We start from the raw sequence: 18,444 nt of genomic DNA, 5'->3' as shown, positions 1-18,444 counted from the left end.
GCTTGCTTTTTCTACAGCTTTAAGGTTGTTCTTTATGCTCCAGACACCTCAGTGCTGTCTATGCAAATGGTGAGTGAAGTATTGAGGTACTTTAGAGGTATTTGTATTCAGAAGCTCAGGGATCTTTCCTGCTTTTGAAACTTACCCTGCAGTGTCTGCTGGATCAGCAGCCGGGCTGAGCCCAGAGGCTTTCAGCACCTTGCTGTGGTGCTGACATAAATCCCAGGGCTGAGGGTGTTACTGTGTTGGGGACAAATGTGTTCTCAGGAATATCTAAATCTGACAGTGCAATGCCTTGATGCCGTTCTGCTGGCAGTAACCCGCAGTGGAAGGAAGCTTGTCAGAGTTATTTGCATGCCTCTCAAATGTCTTGTCCCAGTAAAACTGTTACAGAATCTCTCCGAGTGAAGCTAGGCTCCTCGTCACCACTTGTCAGCTTTTAAAGATGTTTAAGACATAAATTATGCAACAAATGTAGTTTGCTACAAAGGGAATAAATGCACACACTGAGGTCGGTGTGGTGCTCGGTGGTTCTGTGGCTAGAGCTAAGGAAATGGGATGGGGCTCCCTCAGAAAGGAAGGGAGAGAAGAGGAAAATGCATGCAATGTGTCCCTGCCTGTGGTAGGGGGGTGGAACTAAATGACCTTTAAAGTCCCTTCCAACCCAAACCACCCTGTGATTCTGTGATTGGAAGGGGAGGAGTAAGTTTAACAATGTCTGTTGCCATTTAATCTACACACGATTTCTTTTCTCCCTATGGGTGCCGGGATCAGGGTGAAGAGTTCAAGTCATTAATTTAAAGACACTGGATCAATAAGTGCTTAAACAAGGAATTTTGTTCTTGTTTCCAAGCATAGATTGAGTTTTGAACATTTCTGAAAGGTCTGGCAATTCAGCTGGGCTTAGCAATGCTGCTAATGTGCTTTTGGGTGGTTTTGGTGGTGGGGTTTGTATCCCTGTTCATTTGGCTTTTTCTTGTTTAATGAAAATGAAGAGGGCAACAGCAACCACAGAAGAAACTCTACTCTTGAGCAAGCTGCCTGAGGATATGGATCAGGAAGACAATGGACAGCAGGGGATTCAGAGTGGGTATTGAGATTTCTGTCGTACTTTAAACTCAACCAATCCATCAGTGCTTGGTATCTATTCAGTCCACATGAAATAGCAAGTCACAATGCACATCAAAAAGCCTCTGTCATTGCTCCTTGCTCCTCCGTATCTGTCAGACTCTGCAAAGTGCTGAAGCAGCTGGCCTAAGGCTATGGATACAGTCAATTACAGGACTGTAATTAGGAGTCTTAGCTGCTGGTCATCCTTTTGATCTCTCTTATCTTGATTTGTCAGAGTAAGAGCCCTTCTGAGGTGCTCTGCAGAAAATCCAGGACAAGTTTTTCAACTCTGAATCTAGAAAACTGAATGTCTAGTCTCAGATTTGGTATTTAAATCATCAAAGTGACATCAAACCCATGTAAAGATGCACCACACTGTGACCGTTCAAGACCTGAAGCACAGCAAAGGATCTGATCCAGGAGGGATCCTATAATCTTAAAGAGATTTCCTTTTCAATTCTACATTGCATATTTTACATTTGAATTCAGTCTGTAATGAAGCCCAAATCTCTGCTAGTGAGACAAGTAACTGCTTCTTCAGCATTCTCAAGCCTTTTGCATCTCAGATACTCACGGAAAGTGGGTCTTTCTACTGCCTTTCAAGAAAAGAGCATGTTTCTTATCAAGGGTGGAACGCTAACGTGTCATTTACAGGCATCTTCCACAAGCTTCTAACAAGGCAAGAAAACACTGTATGTATCTTCATTTTTTGGTGTCTTTTCATCTCTTTGGGAGTTTGGAAACTTATTACTTTACTTTCCAACTTCAGGCAATGTTCCCTGTGTACACGTCTTATGAATCATTGTATTCTGTGGACTGGTTTAAGGGGACACAATGTGCTTCCAGACTCGACTTCCCTAAACTCTGTCTCCTTTCCTTTTTAAGGTACCTAAAGCTGCTTGTTGTCTGCTGATATATACAACATGACATGTCTGCCTGTTTATGCAGGAGGTGAGCAGAGGGTGGGGAAGGAACAACAGGTAACAGGTACAATATTTCTTACACACTTCACTACTATTAATATGGGATAGAAGGAAAGATACTAGAAGGAAGGTCTAGGGGGTGGAAGGGAGAGGGAAAACACATTTTAAACCAACTCCAGCTGATGTGACATACTGCATATTTACTTACTGTTCAGCACAGGGGAGTGAAAATGGAAGTCTGAATGTCCACAGAGGATTTTCCCTCTATAGGAAGGCTATTTCCTGATTTGTGCAGCGTGCCAAGGTACGGGACTGACACCCCAAGCAGAGATGCTTGCAGGAGCAGGCAGACCAACAGTGGCAGAGACGTTCAGACCCAGCCCTGCGTCTGCAGGTGCAGAAATCTTGCTCTCTGTGCAGGCTTTATGACAGAGCTTTGTGTTGTGTAAGGCTGGAGAGAGACATTGGAAAACAAAGTGCACCCCAGGGGAGCTCATGCTGCTGAACCATCGGAGATGAGCTGGCAGCGCTCCACCCTGGAATAACAAGATGGAAAATGAGCTCTCCCGGCTTAGATGTAACACTGAAGGGCCACCGGTGCTGGAATCCAGCACTCCAGAGGGAGTTCAGTGCAATATGTTGTGCAGGATGGGAGCAACAACCTCCTTGAGTGCAGGGACTTCTTTGAAGGGTGGATCCAGGAGGCCACAGTCTCTGAAGCAAGGATTGGTAGTTCCTCTACTGAGTATGATAGCATGAAAAGATAAACTACTGCCAGACCTGTGTAAGGAGAAATACCTGCCAGCTCTTCCACTAGCACTAACTTTGCTGGTAAATAATTTGTAAGAACTTCTTAAGTATCCTCTCAACAGCCTCTACATTGATTCATCAACTTTTCTAAGCGGATGAATAGTTCGACAGAGACCAGCTAAAATAACTGCATGGAAACCAGCTCCTATTCCCACATCAGAATTCGTAACTGAGGAAAATTACCTGGAGTTCCTTTCCTTTCTGTGAAACATATGCAATCTGTACTGCTTTCCCTGTGGTAATAACAGGTTCAGATGAACCCTTGCTCTCCTTGCCACTGGATTCAGACCTCTCAGGAGGAATGGATTCACTGAAGTATTTTTCCCCTTTTAAGTTTTGAGTAAGATTTTAGAAAAAACAACCCCAAAAACCATCTTGAAATTACTCTTTCAGCCTTTCTCTCTGTTATTCTTAATGGAGGTAAAGAAGGGGCTGTGTAACAAGTGGGATTAGCCAGCAGGACATCGGAGCTCCCAACCTTTCAAGACCAGATTAACAGCAGCAACAAAACGTGAATATGGACTTTGTCTTTAAAAGCAAGAATCTGAACCTCTCGTTTGTCCAGGACTTTCCTGGCAGATCTGAGCACATGCTGCAGCCTGTTCTAAAGCCTGGTGGGGTTTTCAGGTAAAGGGAACTTTGTTTTTCATGTGAGGATAAAGAGGGATTTTTCTGGTTTGTCAAAGCTGCTTTCTTCTCAGAAGATACATTCCATGGTGTGTCCATCTTCCCTCAGAAGGTGTCATTGTATTTTACATTAAAAAAGAGAGCCTTGCAGTGCCCTGTGACAAAGAGCTGATGCTTATCTCACAGATTGAGAATGGGAAGTTGAAGTAATAAAAGTGAAGAAAATCAGTGATGGAGCTGAGATTAAGCTCTTAATCTGTTTCCTTCCCTACACCTTAACTCTAGATTTAGATCAGCTCTTGCTGGGCTGAAACTGGGATCACTGAGAGCAGTGCTAAGTCTTCCAGGAGCTTCAAATGCAACAACGGTATTCCACAAATGTGTTTGAAATAGTAATAAACATGTTTCTAATGGTCCTTTTGCTATGCTTCTGATGCAGGCCACCACTAGTTCACAGGCTGGTTTAGGGTTTCTCCATGGCATTTGGCTTAATACAATTTTCATTGCATGGCTTGCAGTATATTGCATTAAGAAGACGCTTTACCCAGATTAAAAACACATCTCAGAAGCAAGAGGATAAAAACGCAGATCTTGTCTCCTGGCTGTAGGCCAAAGCTTCATCTTTGTTATGGTATGAATGTTGGGTGTTAAATTATACTGGCTGTCCAGAGATTGCTGTAGTAGGTGAAGGGGAAGAATACCCTTTATTCCCTAATTTGATGACTGAGTTTGGTGCTGATGTATGTAGCATTGGTGGGGGTTCAGAATGCAGCTGTATTTCACACAGCAAAGTATCTAGCTAGACCTGAGTTGTGCTTGCAGGATGGGAGAGTTTGCTTTGGGCAGCAGTGTTTCAGAGATGGATTTAAAGCCCATCACAGAAAGCAAGTTTAATATCTGTTCTTGGTGCACAGTCACAAGACCAGTTTTGAGGATGATATATATGATGAGGGCATACAAAGCACAGAGAAGAAGGTGAAGCTGTGGGCTTCATTCTGGGAGGTTAGCCTGAGTTAATTCCTTGCTAATACTAGCAGTAATCAAGCCAAATATTCTCCAAGGTTTGCTGACCTAAGCTGTTTGTTTTCCCTGCAGTGGCTCTTCAGAGAGGAGGAGTGTGTGGAACGGTCTGTGGACCTCCAGAGTTAACGGCACATGTTCTGCCCCTTTGGAGACAGCTGAGTTTCATATTGGTGTCCCCCTCCCTGGCCAAGCAGCACCATGTGCAAGTAAGAAAGCAAAAAGGGAGAAATGGGAGAGGAACTCCCTTTAGCTGTGACACCAGGTAGAAAACTGCAGCCTATGTATTTCACAACAGATTTGCTTTGAAACTTACCTGAATATTCCATCCATCTTATCCATAGAATTCCTGCAGGTAGCAGCCAGGAGTTATGGATTCAGATGTCATGAAAAAGCATCATAGTTTTGTGGCATGAATCTTTCTATCGATGGGTATTATGAGACCAGGAGCTATCTGTGGATCTGAGGTTTGGCATTGCCAACAGAGAAACTAAGGCAGGATACAATATGGGTGTACAAGACAGAAATCAAGTGTGCAAGACTTTTCCAGGCAGGTTTGGGCAAAACATGATTCTGCATGAAGGGAGAACAGAAGGAAGGTGGCAGAGCAGAACAGCAGGACGAGGGACTGAGAGGGAACAGGGGATTTGTAGAGGCAAGAGAAGAGAGGTGGAAGAAAAGCAGAAACCAAGTGTCTGTGGAAGCAAATGCAATACTGGGTATGATAAAAGCTGGCAAAGCCTGGCAGAGCTAGATCAGGAACAGGAGGAAGAAGGAGTTAACAGCACTTGCTGCAGCACTGATTCTGCTCTTGGCCTTTCTGTGCTGCTCGTACCACTGCTTTGGCCAAGCCAGTCTTCAAAATACATGGAGAAAATGCCAGCTCAGCCTCCAGTGATTTAGTCTGTTTCTCTGTGTCTTTGCTTCTGGTTCTGAATTCTCTTGGGGAACCAGAGGGCAGCAAAGGGCTTAAACAACTTCTTTCCCCGCACCCCCAACTTCATCAAAATCCACGGTCTTTGCCAGCATTAGTCTGAAGCCTCATTTAGTAGAGGAAGCTTTACATTTAATCCACAGGCCTATTAGGGAAACAGCACAGCAGGAAACTAGTTAGAGTGTTGAGTAGAAAACAGACTTGCTAATAAAGCTGTTGTTCTCATTATCGTCCCAAGATGCTGAACATCTTTTGTTTTAATAAACAGAAGTTGGCAATTTTGAATGACACTTCTTTTCCCCCCCCCCTTAATACCTTCCAGTCTGCTTCAAAGGCAAGAAAATGGGGGATTTCAAACAGAATTGTACATCTCTTGTATACAACTAATCCCTCTGCTTGACACTTCTAATCACAAAGACAACAAAAACTTGGCTGTTTTGTGTCAGTGTAACTTTGTTGTCTGGTGTGTCTTGGGATGGCATAAATAGAAGGAGGACAAGGCCCTGGAGATCCTGTTTCACTCATTGTTTCATCCTTTCATCTCACCAGTCCTTGTTTTAGCATATGTCTGTCTAGAGCCAAATTTCAGGTTGTTCTTCATGCCTGTTGGTTTTTGGAGGCCTACTGCTATGAGCATCTCTGTGACTGTTTGTGCTTTCCTTAGGAGCTGAGAAATCCCAGCGTGTGATACCTCTTTCAGAGCTGCTGCAAAAGGGCTGAAGTACAGAGAGTAATTCACCTAAGAAAACAGCACGGAGCCGTAACAGACAACTTTGTTGATACGCTCAAACGAGGTGAGTAATTCTTAGGGTAAGAAGGTGGATAAAATTCCCTTATCATCTGATAGAAGTAAAGAGTCTGTAACTTTTTGCTCCTTTTCAGCCAGTTTCTCTGTTTGGGTTGCAACTTGATTCATTTTCTCAGGGTTAGGGCTTCCTTTAGGCTGCCGCCTTCTTGCCGTCTCTCCACTAAACCCAATTGGTTTGATGGAGAACAGCAATGAGGCCACTTAATTTGTGACTCTTCTCAGAGGCCTCATATATTCTGTGAGGTTGTTTACTCTGCATTTGCTCTCACTGCCAATGTGATGAGCTCAGTCTTTCATACTACTTCTTCTCTGGAAGTTACAGCTCTGAAGTTCATATCTCCACAGTATGAGCTCTGAGACAAATAAATCAGCTGCCTTCTTTGCAGCCTCTCTGCTCAGATTAGTTGCTCTCTGTCCTTTATACAAGGACTTGTAGCATCAGGCCCAGATTAGCTTTTCCTGATTGGATCATCTGTCTTGTAAAACACATCCCCTTCTCTTTCTTGCTGCTCTGAGCATGCTGCATGCACGGTGGTGTTCACAGAGGTGGCTATGGGAGTCTTAGCTTCAATCCTTAGGAGAATTTTCTCTTGAACAGTATAAGCAGCCCAAACTTTCTTTTGAAGCCAAAGATGTGACAGTTTCAGTTAGAGAATGTGAAACTCTGGAGAGAAAATTAGCACTCTTTTGTACTATTCAGAGTAACTTAATCAAAGGTGATCAATAATAAACCCTGCTACTTGTTGGACAGATTCTGTCTTTGAGGGCGTTGGAATAAAGGCTTTGGCAGCAGAAAGACAGAGACAACTCCATTTATATAATATAGGAAAGAGATTTCTCTGAGGAGACATAACCAGAGCCTCTAACTGTCTTCAAGGTAACCCAGTATATATCCCTTACTTCGTTAATTCCTTTCCTGTGGGATAGTATAATCCATTTCATATGGTGATAGGACAGAGAATGATGACCTGAAGCTAAAGCAGCAAAAATGTAAGCTAAACATCAGTACGGTTCAGCAGCTCTGAAAGTTAGCAGCAAGAACAGGGACACATGGCAGAGGGATTAAGTACCATTTGTTAAGGGAATCAAAAGCAGGAACAATTAAGGATGACTTACAAACACACCAGTATTATTTAGAACACATTTAGCATATCAGAGAGAGCATCAGTGTTTTAGAGAGCCAGCTACTCTGTGTAGTTTTTGGGGTGAAAATCTATGACTTTTCCCAGCAGTGTTGGTAGGGTGGGTCATTGCTGTCACTGCAGCAAATGTTGCCTGGATTAGCATTGGGGTTTTGCCATTGGGTGGCCAGGGAACATGGTGGATGGGAGCAAAATTCCATCCCATCCATTCCACATGTGCAGTAGGCTAAGAGCGAACAGGCACTTCATTACACAAGGTAGAGGCAGGTGGCAGTTGGCAGTAACGTGTTCATTTTCAGCTGTCTGCCTGTACTTGAAGGTGATGAATGACCAGAAAATGCGGATTAACCACTATTAGCAATAGGGAGAAGAATCAGATTCCTGATTTATTTCCCCCCCACCTCAGGTTTTATGCAGGTCAGCTTGATTTGATATGAACTCATGTTTTACAGTTGAGCAGCAAGGCCGTGAAGAAGCAGAAACACGCCTCAGCACATTCTAGGTATGTACCCTTATTAAAGCCATCAGTGATACACAGTGATCTTTCCTTGTCAAGGATCCCCAAAGGCTGTTCTTTGGAGCCCTTGACAAGCCCTTGCATGCTGAGCAGCACAAGCAGGAAGAAGCACAGCATGGTTTGTCACCAGGCTCTTTGCTGTCCTTTGTTGGTTGTGCAGATCCATTTAACATCTAACTCAGCTTTACTATTTCCCGCTAGAACAAGTTAGCAAGTCCAATCCCAGTGTGTGCTGAGGCCCTCTGAAGAGTTATTCATTTATTGGCTACATATAGAAGGTGGCAGCTGTTTTTAATTTGAATACAGTGCTGATGTCTCTCAAGGAGTCTTTGTCCCCATATTAGGAGAGAACAGCCAGAATACTGCACTACTGTACTGGAACCATCTCATTTTTTCCTACATCCTGCTCATCTGCCTTTTTTTCTGACAGAAGGTTTTATTTCTTAACTATCTTTCGGCAAATCATTATTTTTTCCATTTTATCATTTCATATGTTTGAAACTGAAGCTGTTTATAGCTTTCTATAAACTTGCTTCTGCTTAAATGTATTTTAGGGTTGCTTGCAAGGGTTGAGAACACACACAGCCATCCTCTCTTAGGAAAAATGGGGGAATACATCACAGCCTCCTGTTTCTTTCTTCCCTCACACTTTCCTGGGAATGCACTTCCCATTACCCTTCAAGCAGTTCCCTGGACAATTGCATTTGCAGTTATATTACATTCCTCAATTCCTCATTTGTGTCTCATTCAGGGATGATTTTCATTGCCCTATGAAACAGTTTGAGGTTTTGCTTTCCTGGTGAACAAAGTGAACACACTTATATAGATTTATCATGATTTATGCATGCTAAACAAGTGAATCTCCATTTCAGGACTGCCCAGGAGCTGCTGGGTTTGAGATCCTGGTGCAGGGTGGCCTTAGGGCAAGTTCCAGCATGGTGACCCTGAGGTGAGTAAAGCACTGAGATACAAGAGGCCTGTTCTCACCTGGTTAGGTCTTAACTCTATGTTCCCTCTGTTACAGTGCCATGGAAACAGCAAAATTGCAGCAATTCCTCTTGGCCAGGCCTTTGAGCCCCACTAATAATTGCAAACCTTCAGAGTTCACCCCTGGTGATAAAAGAGTCCTAGAAGAATGCAGAAGAGTGGTGAATCTATTTGGGTGCAGTGTTAGGGAACAGAAGAGACCTTCATGTTACAGCACAAGTTAGATGTCACTGTATTTGCTAGGAGGGGCAGCAGCCCCGCTGCACTACAGAGGGTGATCAGAGGGACGGCTTCTTGTGCCCCTTCCTCTCCCACCACCTTTATTTCACACCCAGCATCTTCCAGGAAGGGCCTTAGAAGAGCCAGATGTGTTCATTTTGTTGCTGCTGGTTGCTTAATAACACACCTTCAGCCACTGTTAGCCACCTTTCAGGCTCAGGGGTGCTAAAGATAAAACTCCGAAGCACTGGCCATCACGTCAGGGCTGTTCTGTGAGTAAAGAAGAAAAAGAGTAGCAGTTTTTAGAAACGACATTGGGTTATTGCATAGAAATGGCAGCAAAGTGGGACGGGGCTTGGAGCAACCTGCGTTAGTGGAAGGTGTCCCTGCCCGTGGCAGGGGGTTGGAGCTGGATGAGCTTCAAGGTCCCTTCAACCCAAACCAGGCTGGGATTCTATGATTCGATGACATGGCCAGTTTCTTTTGTTATGTTCCTGAGACATTTGGAAAGCCAGGTAGCAAGGGTTGGACAAGTCCCACTGGCTCTCAGGATTAACAACAGGAGAATAATGTAAATGAGAATCCTTTGATGGAGGCTAACAGCCAGATTCTGCTCTCTGCTTCATTAGAGTAAACCAGAGGGATTTCAGTGTCATCAGCAGACCCATTCTAGTTTTATGCTCAGGTAATGGACTTTGGCCCAAAGAGACTGAAAAGAACTGATATATCACTTTTATGTAGTTGAGTATAACTGCCGTGCTCTGTTCAGAATATTTTAACCAGGCTCCATATAATATTGCCTGTGCGCTATGACTAATTCCTACAGCCATACTAACTTAATTCTGTAGCAATTTATTGACTAAGAAAGAACTGAATTGCTTGGCAGGGTAATGGAGGGAAGAAAGAGCGTAGCAGGAGGGTTAAGTATGGCAGATTTCACTGACCACAGGAGTACTAACTACAGTACAATGAAACAGAGTTCCTGGGAGAACAATAAATAAGGAGTTTAATGTATCACCAGCAGGTACGAGCTGCATAATCTGCTCCAAGACATTGTGCTGTGATCTGTTGGAAGCCAGGCTTCATCTTCCCCAACATGAAAACTGTTTGAGAGCCTCAAGCCATTAGCTCATAAAAGGCACAGCAAATTGTGTTGTTGCTGTAGTGCTTTGGCTAATTCCATCTCTGCACCATCAGAAAACAAAAAGTGCTATAAGATGTAAATTGTTCTTAAAATCAAGTCTTTGTGTGGTTGGTTTGTTGGGGGTTTTTAACCATTGTGGATGATGTTGGTAAACTCGTGGCAAGTGGTTTTACTTCTTTCCCTGCGGGCTTTACAGTTATTAAAATACAGAGGTTCTAATGTAATTCATTGAAATCTGTCCTGAGGAATGTAGAATAACATATTCCAAATATCTCAGAGGTGCTGAGGTTTTGAGGATCCTTTCAGACAGATTTCCAGGAGCCTGAAAGAATCCAGGAAGATGAAGCATCAGAAATACACTGCTTAAACGATGAGCTTGTAATTGTGGCTTTTATGCACTAGGAACAGGCATTTTGGTCATTCTCTCTCCTCAGCTGAGCTGGAAACTGCCTCCCTTTAATTCACTTTTACTCTACTGTGGAAGATGGTTTACACAGAGCACTGAGGCTCCCCTGGTTTAAGTGGTGAGGCTGTAAGAGCAAACTGGATCAGCAAACATTTTGTTATTCATTCTAGTTTTGATTTCATTTGCCAAGCAGGAGACCAAGAACAAAATGTAATGCTGCTGTAAGCAGATGTAAATCCATTGGTCAGAAAAGGTTGAAGATCATTGGGAATGCTCCCAGGACAATCTTGGAATAGCAGAACTCCTTTTGCATCACTCATTTGTTTGAAACTCAGTCCTTGGTCTCTTCCTCCACCCTAAATGTGTTGGTGCGATCCTCTCCCAACCCAAAGATCTAAACCCAGGTTTGATTAGAAGATGCTGAGCTAATATTCCTTGGAAAGATCAATTTGGTTCCAGCCCTTCCTCCCCTCCCCTTGTGTAGCTGCTTGCCCAGAGCAGCTCCTTCCTCATACCTCCAGCTGAATCTGACCCAGAACCTTTCCAACTCCATCAGAAGCTGAAAACACATTTCAGTGGAGATGAAAATAGTGTTTCCATTCCGTGTGAGGCTCCTCCAGTCTGACAGGCCTGTGCCTGGCATCCAGAAGCAGGTTTCTCAGAGCCACGAGTGCTTGCCTGGCTCTTCGAGGGGACAAACAGCCATCAGCTCATTACCCGGCCAGGGAAAGACGTTGCCTGTATAGAATGTGTCAAATCGTGTTCCTGGGGTGACAGTAGCTGCTGAGAGGATTGTCAGTGTGGGATGGACGAGCTTGAAATGGTGCTGGGTTAGTGTTCAGCTTAGTTTTTTCCTTGTTTTTGAAGAAAAGGGGGAATTTAACACTGGAAAGCTGCCCCAGCTTTGCAGTTTGGGATATTGCAACTCCATTAATCAGGTTCACCAATAGCTTCAGGGAATCAAATATTTTTCTATGATCTCTTCTTAGTGTCTTCTTCAGCCCTGAGGTGGAGAGAAATCTGTGGTGCAAAAGGATCAGGAAGTGACTTTTAAGCTGTTCAACCCCCTCAGTCCTTGACATCCCCAAAGATAAAACCAGGAGCTGGTTACAGGTTGTCTCATGCTGACATGTGAGTACTGCTGTAAGGAATAGCTGTTCATTTCCTGTTGCCCAAGGAAATGCTGGTTGTCCTGAAGCTGACAGGAAAGGCTTTGCTTTTATTTCTTATTTTTAGGCATAATTTGCAGCATCCTCAGACTTAGCTGTGTTCATTTCACTTCAGTCCTGGAGTGCATATATTCGTTCTCTTCAGCTCTCGGCAGCACCAGCACTTGGTAAAGTAGCTCCATCCCTGAATTAACCTGGAATTGATCATGGAATAAACCCTGTGTGGAGCTCAAATTGAGGAGTGGGACAACAAGGACCGGACAGGAGGGATGAGCCGTGCCCAGCTGAGGGCTGGGAGGGAGGAGACCGTCTCCATGCTGCTCTCTGCTGTGAGGCAGGGAGGCTGACACTGCTGCTGTACAAGGGGCTGGTGTTCTGGAGCACCTGCATTGAGCTGGATTGTGCAGAAGGCTCCCTGCAGACTGTCGCTGTTCCTGTGCTCCTCACACCATGCTCTGAATGTGGAAAGGAAGAAGGGGGAGATATAGGATCGGTGCTGTACCCCTGATGGGTCAGTGCTCTGTGGCTGCCCCCATTTCATTAACAACAGGATGTTATTTTGACTAAACATTTTGTTTAAGCTTTTAGTGGTTTTGAGGCATTGGTGGATGATGAGAGTGGAGAGAAAGAGGCACCTTTTCTCAGTGACAAGGTAGTTTAGAGACATCATGTCTTTCTGTCTCCTCCACACAACCATGTTGAACTGCCTGAGACCTTCAGGTTATGGATCTCTCTGCTGGGGCCTCTCTTCAACAGGTTCCAAGACATCCCTTGTTTGAAAAACCATTAATAAATGGAAGTAGCTGTCTCTTTCCATCTGGAGACTCTTTCTTCCCTCAGTATCTCCTGGGTCATATATGGGATGTGCTATTGAAAGCCCAGATTCGGTGTAATGAGATTGTCATCCCTCTCTCTGTTGGAATTAAATACCAAGGCAAGCATGGGCAGACAGGACAGTGAACACTGCTGAGCTGCCAGCTTTGGCAAGGAGATGGGTCATTTGTTTGAAGGGCACAGTGTATTACCAGCTTTGCCTCTCCTCAGCCAGATGACCTGTTGCTGTCTCCTGCCTGTTCATGCCAACAGAATAAAGCTGTGAATTAAAAGCAGTTTCCTGCAATTTGTTTAAAAATACCCTTTTGACCACAGCTACTGTAGGACTAGTCCCAGGGTGGTCCCCCCCTGAAGAAGGTGTCTTGCTGCTTGAGGAGGAGTCTGGGCATTGGGTAATGTAGTGACTCCCCCTTTTGTTTTAATAGCTGATGCTGAGAGAACAGGGAAGCTTCTGCCTTTCACTGGGTTCAGTTCTCACTGTTTCACTGCCCTGTTCTTCCTTCCCTTCCATCCCCCCAAATCCCAGGTGCCTCCTGCTTCCCCTCCTGCCGGCTGGGACAGTGACACTGGGAGAGCTGCTAGACCTGGGTGTGCTCCAGACCTTCCCAACGTTTCCCATCCTCCGAGCCCATCGGATGCCTGCGCCAGCCCTGCACCAGAAACAGCTCACGCCTGGCCTGAGAGGTGGGGACTGAAACACTGCACAGTGAGAGCTCAGCCTGCTCGGGGGCCAGTGGGACACCATGCTGCTTGTGATGGGTGCCCAGAGCCCAGTGGGACCAGTGTGGGTCTGGAGACAAGGGCGTTGGCAGAGAATAATGTGATAATGAAGGTTTAGCACAAAGACAAAAGGGACTCTGACAGCAGAGGAAATGTCTTGCCTTCAGAGATAGGGGATGTTTATACAGGGAGAGATGGGTGGAGGAGGAGAAAGTACAAAAGAGCCAAAAAGCTCTAGGACAGGGACAGGAGCCTTTAAATAGACATTTGGAGCTAAGGAACATCATTATGTACCTGCTCACACTGCATCTAGGCAGATTCCCAATGTGTCAGCCACTACAGGGTCTGTTCAGCGCTGGGAATCATGAGGCTGGGAATGCTCTAGAGTGTGTTTACACCCTGAGCAGTTTGGATGTGAGACAATTTAAGGCTCAGAGGTAGAGTTCTGGCCCGACTTTCACAACAACGCACACATAGCTGTGATTTAATGGGTGCAGTGTCAGTTATGGATGTGTTGGGAGGCCTGTGCCATACGTTCAAATACACCACAGAGCTGCTGATGTTCAAATGCTTTTTGTTTTCCCTTAGACCACACTTCCCTACAACTGCTGAAATACTGATGCTTATTTTAGCACATGAAGAGACTATTAACTTTTGGCTTTAGCCAACTTAGCTAAGAATCTGAGGGCTGTGGCAGCTCCACAGGGAGTTTTGTGCCATCACTTCACTCCTCCTCACATGAACAATACCCCAGACTCATTCCTCTCTCTGGTCTCAGCTGCAAGATGTTGGCACAGGGAAAGGGCACCCGCTGCTGCTGAAGAACTCGCTGCCGGATGGATGGAAACCAAACATCTTGAGTTCCACCTGGAGCCTCCGGCAGCGAATGCAGGGCGCAGAGCAGTCGTGTGGTGGTTTCTCATGGTAACACGTGGCTCGGTGAGCCCCTCTCCAGCTTTCTTACAGCTTCGCGATGCTCAAAGCTTGACTTGTTACTCGCCTGGGCATGATGATCAGTGATAGACCAGAGGGGTCCCAGGGATCCTGCCCAGCAAATGAACACAGTGAGCTTTGCACCAGAGAAGAGGGAGCCAGTCTGCACGACCTGACAAGTGTCCTGTGCCTCGGGATTTGGTTTAGCTGATGGGCCAGAGAGCAAAGACACAAGTCCTGAGCGACTGGGGCTTTCCTTCGGAGCCTCATGAACCATGTGTTTGTGTGGAGGCAGAGATTACATAAAGGAGTGGGAGATGGGGAGGTGTTGTTTATGTCACAGGCTCATCCTGTATGTGTGAAATGCTGGATGCAAATAGCGCGGTTTAGAAGCCGGGTGCTGTTGGGGCACACGCTGAGCGAGGAGGAGCAGGGTTTGACACTCAAGTTCCAGGCAGCAGACCATGGCTGGACGGGATTCATGGAAGAACACAGACAAGAGTGCTATTTAAAATCCAAATCTGATTCTGGAAGGCATTTCCCACCTTTATGATGAGCTCAGGCACTTGAAAATAGCCACACCGTAAAGCGTGGAGATTGCAAACCTGAACTGCGTGTGAAGGAAAACCAACACCCTGTGTCCTTCCTGCCTGTTTGAATACTGCCACCGCCCTATAAACCTGTTAACAACCAAAAACCCATGCAGAAATCACACAGGTTTGGTTACTAATGCTTGGCAAACAGCATGGCCTGAGGATCAACGTCACGGTCGGATCTCCAGGCAACAGCTTCTCCTCGCCTTGTACCATCGCTCTCCCTGAAAAGAGAGGGATAAAGAGTATTAATAAGGAGGCAGGCAGGCTGTGAAGACAGCACAGTGCTTGGGAAGAGGGTGCTGCTGCATCTCCACTCGTAAATCAGGATCATCATCACACCAGGGGAGAGAAAGAGAACCCAGAGCAAAGGCATCTGGTGTGAGTGATGTCTCTGAGCCTGCTGGCGCTCTCCGTCTTCCCGGGGCGCTTGCCTCCGCTGAGCCGTGCCGCCTGCCAGCAGCCATTAATCCCATCCTGTCCTGCCGGAGCGCTGAGCCTGGGCCAAGGCAGATACTTCTTGTGTCTGACAGTTTGGGGTTGGGGGGTTTTTGTCTCTTTTTTAATCCTTGTTGTAACGAGCAGGAGCCCAGAAACGCTCCAAGTGCTTTCTGCAGGCGCGGGTGTTGGTGAGGAGAAGACAAAGCCAGAGCAGCGTTCTCTTTGTGCAGCATCGGTTGCCCCTTTTGGCTCTAATACATGTATAAAGAGAGGAGTGACATCTGGGGGAGCACAGGGACCTCCCTACAGCGCTGTCTCTCTGCAGAACCCATTTTGGGTACAGCGCTTTTCCTGCAGGGGAATTTGAGGGGGACACCAGTAGCAGACCTCCTGAACTCACCAGTTCTGATTTCACCCAGGCTTGTTGAGACACAGATGCTCTGAATGTGGTGTGCTAAGAGTAATCCTGCCTTATGCAACTAATCCTATCTGTACTTTATTCTTGTTTTTGGATGGGAGGGGAAACACCAGAGGGGTTTTTAGCTCTTTGCTTGGGCAAAGCCATCCTCACACTGGCAATGGGACAGTAGAACCATGGCCTGAAGACCCGTTTTGGGTGATTTGTGCTACCAGGACACGGTGTGTCAGGGAGTATTTTACAGACCTTTGCTCAGCATTTATGTCACATTTTACCACAGCACAGTACTAGTGCTTACGTGAGTGAGAGCTTGCATTTCTCAGCAGTAAAACCTCATGGGTTTGTCTGAGTCTTTTGTTCCTCAATGAAAAAGGGGGAACTTGAACCCTTGATAACTGTATATTTTAGAAATGTATAAATTTTAGTAATAAATGTGGCTCACAAGAGCAGATTTGATCTACTTTTCCTATGAAACAACACAACTAATGCCAGCAAGCCTGTGTTGAGGGGTTTGCCTCGGTGACACCCAAGGATGTCATGGAGAAGCTGTGTTGTATGGGCGAGCGTGGTGCTGCTGCCCTCTAACAGAACATGCTGGTTTATATCCTGAGTGCTTTCAGCATCCCCACTCTCACACTGCTTCCCTCTGCTGCTCGGCTGGAATCCGCATCCTGGATTCCCATCAGCTGGCATGAGCTGCTGGGTCTCCTCCAGTTCTTTGCTTGGAGGGAGCCCGGTAACCTGGGACGGCAGCGTAGCACAGGGTAGATCTCAGCATTGCTTTTCCCTTCCATCGAGGCTGATCTGTTCTAATCATCGCAGATGGATGTACCCAAGGGATGGGCAGGTGCCGAGGCTCTGGCTCTTGGGCTGCTCTGCCTTGCAGGAAGCATGATTTGACCTGAACGAAGTAAATTCTCATCTCCAACATGCTGATTTGCAGTGCCTTGTGCCAGTGCTGCCGAGCCCTGCGCTGGGTGTTCAAGTGCTGAATACAGCAGGTTTCCAAACCTCGGCTGGGGCTGATGAAGCCACTTCATGGTGCTCAGAGCCACATCACCCCTGTGAACCCCGGTGTCCTTTATGTCCATTCCTGGGGCTTTTTATTGTCATTCAGTGGGTTATTTTCATTGTCACTGTGGGGTTTTTAGCTTTCCCTGCACGCACAGCGTGCTGTGCTGTGCTGTAGGTGGACACCTCCAGTCCCATCGAGACTTTAATTACCAGTTCTGCTAATTACGGTGGCAATTAAGAGCACCCAGGGCAGGAGGAGCGCGGTTCCACCGCCTGGACGCCGGGTGTCCCTCACAGCAGCGCTCCGCGTCCTTCTCCCGGTGCGTTCCCCCGCCTCAGACCATTCCTCACGCCTGGAATCTGCCCCGCGGCCGGCAGGGGGCGGCAGAGGGCAGCGCGGCTCTGCACACCCCGGCCGCGCTGCCCGCCCCGGAGCACCGGCAGCACCGGGAGCGGCGGGCGCGGAGACCGGAGCGGCCGACATCCGACATGCGGCGGGGCCGGGGTGCGGGACGCGGCCCAGAGCGGCTCCTGCGGCCGGTTCTGTGCTTCCCCGTGAGGGTGCTGAGGCGCTGGCACAGGGTGCCCAGAGAAGCTGTGGCTGCCCCATCCCTGGCAGTGTTCAAGGCCAGGTTGGACACAGGGGCTTGGAGCAACCTGCTCTAGTGGAAGGTGTCCCTGCCCGTGGAACTGGAGGAGCTTTAAGGTCCCTTCAACCCAAACCAGGCTGGTTCTAAGTATTTAGCGATCGTTTCCCGCAGCGTGGCGGGGCTCGGGGGGTACAGGAGGTGTCAGGGCTCTGGCTTTGCCGGCAGCTCGGGGGTGCCCCAAGAGCTGATGAAGCCGAGAGCTCCGGCACCCCCGGCAGCCACAGCAGGGGCGGTGAGAGCCCCTCGGGAGCTCCCTGGAGGGCCCTCGCTGTGGGAACCCACTTGCGTGCGGTGGGGAAGCCTTGTGCCATTGCCCACCCTGCGTGCCTTCTGTTGGGCTGTGTACATGGAAAGCTGTTAGACACCTGGCTTTGCTAGTGGATTTCCCTTGATAAATGACTAGCCCTACACACTCATTTTTATATATATGTGTATATATATGTGTATATGTACGTATAATATATATAATTTATATACATAGGTATTTTCATGTATGTATATTCTAGCAGCAGATTTTTGCTGCTGGAGTTGCAGTACTTTAGTATTTTCCTCGGACAATGGGGTGGTTCAAAACACACTGTGGGACACAAGCAGCGATTTTCTCGCTTTTATTAGAGGAGAATGCGTTAACTTCAGGCTATTTAATTAAGGGCTCTCATGTCTAATTAACTTGAACACTTTAAACCATGGTGGGAGACGGGCTTTGCAGTGGCTTGGAACAGCTTCAGGAGACTCCTGGGGTCGAGAAGAGGTGTTAAAACGCGGTGCAAGGAAGACCCTGCAGGAAAAAGGGGCAGCAACAAAAACGTTCGGTGCTTCCCATACCGGGAGTCGAACCCGGGCCGCCTGGGTGAAAACCAGGAATCCTAACCGCTAGACCATATGGGAGGCGCTGGATGCTCTTTCCTCCGCCCTCCCCACAGCCCTTCGCGGCCCCTGCAGCGCCCGGGGCGGGGCTCGGCCCGCTCGGCGGCCTCTGTCGCTCCGCCGGGAGCCCCGGCCCGGCCCCGCCGCGCCGCGCCAGA

At 47.0% G+C, this 18,444-nt stretch overlaps 2 long non-coding RNA genes and 1 other non-coding gene across 3 annotated transcripts; 2 read left to right on the top strand and 1 right to left on the bottom strand.

Moving 5' to 3' along the window:
* The first annotated feature begins 2,006 nt into the window (after positions 1-2,006).
* Positions 2,007-7,877, top strand: LOC115612506. Its single transcript, XR_003993043.1, has 4 exons — positions 2,007-2,097; positions 4,566-4,699; positions 6,089-6,218; positions 7,827-7,877. It is a non-coding gene; the product is annotated as an uncharacterized LOC115612506 (long non-coding RNA).
* An 884-nt stretch (positions 7,878-8,761) lies between these two features.
* On the top strand, positions 8,762-16,206 carry LOC115612507. The gene is made up of 4 exons (XR_003993044.1): positions 8,762-8,840; positions 11,637-11,778; positions 13,177-13,334; positions 13,959-16,206. It is a non-coding gene; the product is annotated as an uncharacterized LOC115612507 (long non-coding RNA).
* A 2,029-nt stretch (positions 16,207-18,235) lies between these two features.
* Positions 18,236-18,307, bottom strand: TRNAE-UUC. The gene has a single exon. It is a non-coding gene; the product is annotated as a tRNA-Glu (tRNA).
* Between the last annotated feature and the right edge of the window lie 137 nt (positions 18,308-18,444).

This window comes from Strigops habroptila, chromosome 9, assembly GCF_004027225.2.
Source record: "Strigops habroptila isolate Jane chromosome 9, bStrHab1.2.pri, whole genome shotgun sequence".
Lineage (NCBI taxonomy): Eukaryota > Metazoa > Chordata > Aves > Psittaciformes > Psittacidae > Strigops > Strigops habroptila.
Note: the sequence above shows the minus strand (reverse complement) of the source record. Positions and strands in the feature narration are given on the sequence as shown.